This window comes from Adiantum capillus-veneris, chromosome 10 (assembly GCF_014529385.1).
Source record: "Adiantum capillus-veneris isolate H3 chromosome 10, ASM1452938v2, whole genome shotgun sequence".
NCBI lineage: Eukaryota > Viridiplantae > Streptophyta > Polypodiopsida > Polypodiales > Pteridaceae > Adiantum > Adiantum capillus-veneris.
The window spans coordinates 132,077,376-132,084,191 of NC_140940.1; positions in this window are offsets into that span (position 1 = coordinate 132,077,376).

Here is a 6,816-nt window from a genome sequence, read left to right on the forward strand (position 1 = left end):
TAAGTCTATATAGATGTTGGGCAATGATTTCATACATGTGTATGAGCCTCTGTAATAACCACACTGTCCCATAAAACACTGTATTGCATTGATTGGTTTAGGCATTTCAATAATCACTTTTATCTTATCCAAATATGTGAATATGCTATTTTCTGAGACAATGTGTCCCAAGATTTGTCCTTGTCGGACCATAAAAACACACGTTTCTAGATTAAGACAAATTCTATACGTCCTGCACTTCTCGAATACTCTCTGGAGGTGTTCTATATGTTCCTCTCTCAGGAGAGTGTGTACACATAGGTCATCTATATAGATTTCTAGGAAGATCCTCAAGTATTCTTTGAAAGCATGTGCCATTAATCTTTGGAATGTTGCAGTGCATTTGTCAAAACAAATGGCATGACTTGATATGCAAATATGCCCCATTATGTGGCAAATGCCGTTTTATATCAATCCTAGGTGCAATTGCAAGCTGGTTGTAACCAGATAATCCATCCAAGAAGGAATATGCACGCTTGCCAGGCACTCATTCAAGGACATGATCCGTGATTTGTAGGGGATAATTATCCCTTACCATGGCAGCATTAACCATTTTGAGATTGACACACACTCGGAGTTTACCATTCTTCTTTGGTACCACAACAATTGGAGATACCCAGTCGGTGTGTTCTATCTCATAGATGAACTCTGCTTCCTTTAGCTTATAGATTTCTTCCTTGATATGCTTAGCAAAGGTGTCATTGTGCGTGTATGGACTTTGTCTGCTAGGCTTTGCATCAAGTTTTAAAGGGATAGTATGCTGGCATATTTTAGGATCCACTCCCTTTAAGTCCTTATAAGACCATGCAAGCACGTACTTATATTCTCGAAGAAGGCTTACGAGATCCTCTTCCTCTTCTAGACTCAGATCGATTGCTCTATAGACTGGTTGTGATTCCTCTGTAGGTCTTGCTAGGTCTATCTTCCTTGCATCCTCTGGTCCGTCATATGACTCCTTCTCTTGTCGCTCTCGTTTGGGATGTTTCAATACTAATTTTTGGTCTTGAATTGTGAATTTCCTGTAGTGGGAGGGTACACTCATATGGTTGCCACTTTTGTCTTTTTCATCTCCTCCACTTTCCAATTCAGTTGTCCATACTTCCCTTAGAGTTTTCTTGAGCTCTTGGTACTTCTTTTTACGCTCAACTTTGGTCTAGTTTGGTTCTCCTATTTTGTTTGGTCATGTTTTTATTTATTTATTTAGTTGCCGTATTCAACTTCTGAGTTTGTTTTCTCATGCCTCTAGCTCTATCTTGTGTCCTAGAGTCTCAATCCCAAGAGAATTGGCCTGATATTTTGTTTTTAATGCAGTCTTCAGCTTTTACCAAAGATAAAAATTCCGTTTTGTTCCTCATTTTAGGCATTATGTTATCTCTTGCTTTGGGTTCCACCTTCCTTTTCTTGTAATGTGCTTGACGTCTAGGTTTTTGAATTGGGAAATCATAAAACCTTACATCCGGTATCATTTCGTCGTGCTCAGTGGGGTTGTCAGAGCATTCATTATCTACATCGTCATCTTGTTCAAGATGCTCTAGAGAATCATAGAACAACTCTTCATTCACCTGTTCCTTGTGTTTAATTTTTCTTGGTTGTCCTAGGGTTCGTTCACCATCATCATCGTCTATTAGATCAACCATGTAGTATGGAACCACATCATAACCGTCCTTGTCACTAAACTTAGTCATCGGCTCCTCTGTAATATCACACACATCTAATGTTGCTAGAATATGCATTCATTCTAAGGGTTCTAGGGCCTTCTCTAAGAAAGGTTCCGGAATGTATTCCTTATCCTCAATAACTCTTTCTAGAATACATTCTTCCCGCTTTAGATTGGATGCCCCACACATCCATAACTCCTTTGGTTTACCTAGCTAACTGGAAGTTCAGATCATACTAACGTAGAAGAATCAAATTCTTCTACAGGGGTTTGGTCCACTTCTTTATATCTATGGTCTTTAAGGTTTATTCTCGTAGTGGTTTCCATGTATATGAGGTATATATGATTATAGCCCCAATCTTAGACCATCTTAAATTGTTGCATGAATGGTTATCCAAGTATTAAATCGTAGTTATTATTCTTTCCAAAATCCACTATTGCAAAGGTATGCTCGTACTCAATTCAGCGAGAGGTAATAAATACCTTTTCTAGGAGACCTCTCCATATAACCATCTGCAAGTTGCAACTTCATTCTGGTTGTTCTCAAGGCTGGTTTTCCCCATTTCTTCCATACATCTTTGGTCGGGATGGCTACACCAGCTACACTATCAAGAGCTACCATGGTGGTGACAGCTTCTAATTCAATAGGGAGCATGGTATTTCCATCTTTCCCTTCACAGTATTCTCCTACCTTGTTTAAGGGTATTGGTTGCATGTGTAGTTGAGGTTTCTCTAATTCTCTGATTCCTTCGTGCATTCGTGAAGTCGGATCCTTTACCCAAATTTTTTAGAGACATTTTCTTGCTATAGTCCATATGTGAGGTCTTATTCTAAGAAGCTCGGCGAGAGTAATGGTACAAGTCACTGGAGTAGACAATATGGTTATAAACCCCCTATAACCCCCTGGGAGTCCATCACCTTCTTTGAGGAAAGTCTCTGTGATGGTACAACTTTCACATCCAATTTTGCTTCATACTCTCCCATATAAGAGGGTAAAGTTCTCAGCAATATAGGTTATCCAAAGATCTCATGGATCCCTTGTCTCCCCAATATGAGTGCATCTCTAGGTTTGCTTGAGGTCCCGTCTTAAATTCTTCGATAGGAGGAAGAAAGGCATCCCTTCCCATACTAGTTTTATTAACCTTTTGGCTCAATTCATTATCCTCATTGGATTCTCTTATCTGCCTCCAAAGATCATTCAAGCCATCGGCCCCTTTATACATTTTCGGTATGATAGGTTGAAAACCTTCAGACTCTTGGTCTGTAGTGTTCGTGACTATCCCAAGTCTTTCCATTGATTTCTTTGGTTCCAATTCAGTTTATGCACTAACAACTGTCCTTTTAGATTCATGTGTTGGAGGGGTTCTTGGTATTGATACTCAAAGTTCTACCCACTCCTCTGGTTTTCTTACAGTTGGCTCTAGTAAGGTTTGGGCTGTGTGGATCATCTTTTGACACATTTCAAGTCTTTGTTTTTCTAGCTCTCCATAGGGATATGCCATCCATCCTTGTTCTTGTGTTTGGTTGAGTTTAAGCCTTGATTCATAGGCCTTCAAGAACTCATCTAGATGTTTGTTTACTTTCTTGACTTGTACAGATCCTCCCAATCCCACACTTTTTGATTCCTTTTTCTTCTCGGGCTCTATGTCTTCTTGATTTTCTAGTTTTTGAATAGTTTGACTCTCAAGTCTCTCCAATCTTTCTTTGGTTTGTTTTAATTCTTCCACTAGGGCCGTCTGTTCTGGGTCTTTCCTAGCTTCCACCCGTGCTTTCCTAGCCTTTCATGTGTTTTGCTGGCTTTTTCATTCAATGCTAGGTACTTTCAGTCTTGATTCTTCGATTATGAGTTCCCTTTTCTCTTTTTGAGCTTATGCTCATGTGATAATCATTGCTTGAATGAATTGCCTCCAAGATGTTCAAAGTTGTTTTAACCACCTTGTTTGGATTTTTTGGACAATTGGCGATCAAATGATTGATGCCACAGTCCGGAAAATACGCATTGACTCGGACCATTTCCGTATGAGGACAATATTTCATGAGGTGGTTGCCCCCTCACTTATAGCATGGTCCCAATGGTTGTCGTGGTGCTCACTGAACTCCCCTCTATTGGTAAGCAGGCCTTGGTCCACTTAAGCCTCCATTGGCTATGAACAACAATGTTCTCTCCTCCAAATTATATCTACTTTCCCTTGCAACATGTGCCAACATTGGAGATCCAACATGGCCGATCATGCTCCATGGTTCTGGGGCTCTCAGCTCTTCTAGTAGGTAGTATGTAGGATAATCCATAGGTCCTCTTGGCTCTTTGTAATATACAGGTACAGGAACTAAGGCTTGTTCCTTCGATTCTTCTACAATGGGTGTATACCTTACACCTATGAGTCTTTCTCCTGGGAGTGGTGTTTGTTGCCCAAAACTAGTTGTGGTCTTTCAACCCCAACTGGTCTTGGCAAATTCAATGCTGTATATCTAGGCATTGGTGGTAGTTGGGGAGGTGCTACTTGTGCCTGGGTAACATACTATTGTTCTCGCACGTAACCCTTATTGCAGTAGCACTCTTCAGTCATGTGATTGGTCCATTTTTATTCGATGGTGCACCACTTTAGTTGCTTAGCCTACGGCTTAGCAAACAGGCTAATCCTCTTCAACACCTCCTATATGAGTTGCTCTTGATTTACCGTTGGCTCGCTTCTTTGTGCTGATTTTGTGGACTTAGTTCCACTTTGTTGAGATGATGAATCATCATCTCTATCTCTTTGATCTCCATCCTTGTAAATCGCACAATTGAATAAAGCCTCTTTGGTTAACTCATTCAGAGTGGGGATTTTATTCATATGCAAATGCTTTTGAAGGTCTATGTTTCTCAGTCCCTAGCTAAATATCAACATGAGTCTGGATTGAGTAGGTAATTCTTTCATCGGGTAGACTTTTACATATCATTTCAATTGTAGGGATGCTTTTCTGACAAATTCTCCCTCTTTCTGCTTGAACTTATGGATTTGCGAGATAGTATTGTGGACTATCCTCTTTGAGAAAATTTCTCCACAAATTCATCAAATACTTCTTGGATGGTCTCAAAATCCTGTCTTTCAACATAATCAAATCAGGTGGTGGCGTCTTCCTCTAAGGTGAGTCCAAATTTGGAAAACTGTGTATCAAAGTCCTTGACCTCTTCTGCTTGGATCACGCTCAAGAATGTTGCCATGTGGTCTCTAGGGTCTCTTTCCCCTGAATATTTCTTGTTAATCCATTTATGGACTTGAGAGGGTCTAACACGTATGTGGTGTACCAGCCTACTAACTGTGGGATCTCCTCATACTCTCCTCTTACAGGTTCTTGTTCATGTCTCGATCTACCATCAAATGCTTCTTCCAACCCGTATCCTCTATAGGTTCTTTCAACAGGTGGTTCCACTGCAAATATTATTTCTGTCTTGATTCTCTCCATATAGGGGAATTCTCTTGTGATCAGCATCGTTTTTGGTCCCTTTCTCTCCTTGAGATAAGAGTAAGAATAGTGGGCATTGGTGATACTATCGGGGTCACATATGATCCTGTTGTAATAGGGGCTTCTCCTCTATAGAATTCATGTTCCCTCGTTACTGTGGGATGCAACCAAGAGAAACATTTTAGGATTTGGTTTGAGATATGAAGGAAAAATTAGTGTTTCAACCACTCTAGCTTGTCTAGTTAAAAACCTAGCCGTACCCTCCACTTCCTCAAAGGGATTCGTAGACTTGCTAGGGGTAGGGTTTAGGACTTGAGTTGCAACTGGATCTATTGGAATTAGTCCAATGACTATCAGTCTTTCTACTTTTGCTTTCTCTTTCGGTGCATACTCCCGTCCATATTTGTCAACATATGTTATGAGACTCCCTTCACTTGATTTGTATGAGAACAAGTATCTTTTTTGTGCTTAGCTCAAAGGCATAAGATGCTAGACATCGGAAATATGTTTTGGCCCTACCATTCATGTACTTGTAGATTCCTATCACTCCTTTTTGGTCATTACCTTAGTCACCTTCTTGTCAAACACCAAGGTGGTGTTAGGAAGATCTATCCAAGGAGATATTTATGTGATTTCAGAAACCATCTTTCCTTTTGCAACATTGTCTCCTTATTTGTTATAGTTCTTCAGGTCCTTTAACAATGAGGTAATGTATTCCCTCATCATCACGAAATCTATCCCCATCATCATACACCAAAAGGGCTTCCACTCCTTTGTCTGGTTTTTCCTCAATACATATGCTTTTACGTCCCCTTTCATAAGCATATACCATAGCCCCACAAGAATTTGGTCCTTCTAAGTAAAGGGTTGTATACCTCATTATCATAGTGGGGTTATTAGAGGTTCTACCTCCTCCTACTTGGTTTGGTCGGTTAACAATGGTGTTTTGGTTAGCCATGAGGTAAATAGATTGCTCTAAAGAGGTGTCAATCCCACTATCGTCTTCTATAATTGGTGTTAGTGAATCTATTCTTACTTGGGTCACACTGTCCTCAGTGGTGGAAACTAAACTGGCCTGGTCTCCTTGTGATCTCCGGTCTCTTTAAAGATTTCTACCTGATCTTAGATGCATCAATCCCATTAACACACAACTATCAATCCAAAACTTTTACCTCAAAAGTTTCCTCTGGCGTTCCTTATTTAGGCTAGTCTTTCAGCTCTCCAATTGGTTGATTGATTGTACTTCTGATTGGTCTCGACTTGTTGGACCTTGTTGACGCCTATCTGTACAAAACTTTAGACTCTACCAATCTTTGTCAAACAGTGATTCTCACTTTAGTACTATTCAATGTTGATTAGTATGACCTTGCAGGTAATTTCCGTCCAAAATTTGTTTTGTGGAGGTTTGCCTCCCTATATATGTTCTTCACATTGTTTGACTTGCAAAAGGGGTGTTAGAGTTAGCTGGAAAACTCTGGCTGGCTTAATCCAACCAAATATGTCCTAAACCTAGTCCTTAGACATTATACGCGTATGTGGTCTACTGTGTCAGATTTAACTCAAATTCTAATCTTAGGTTCTCTCTGATATATTAAATCTCAATCCAACCTCCTTCTGTGGTCTTAACACATGGAATCTGGTAAAATCCTCCTGAAACTATCAGAAGATTCTCA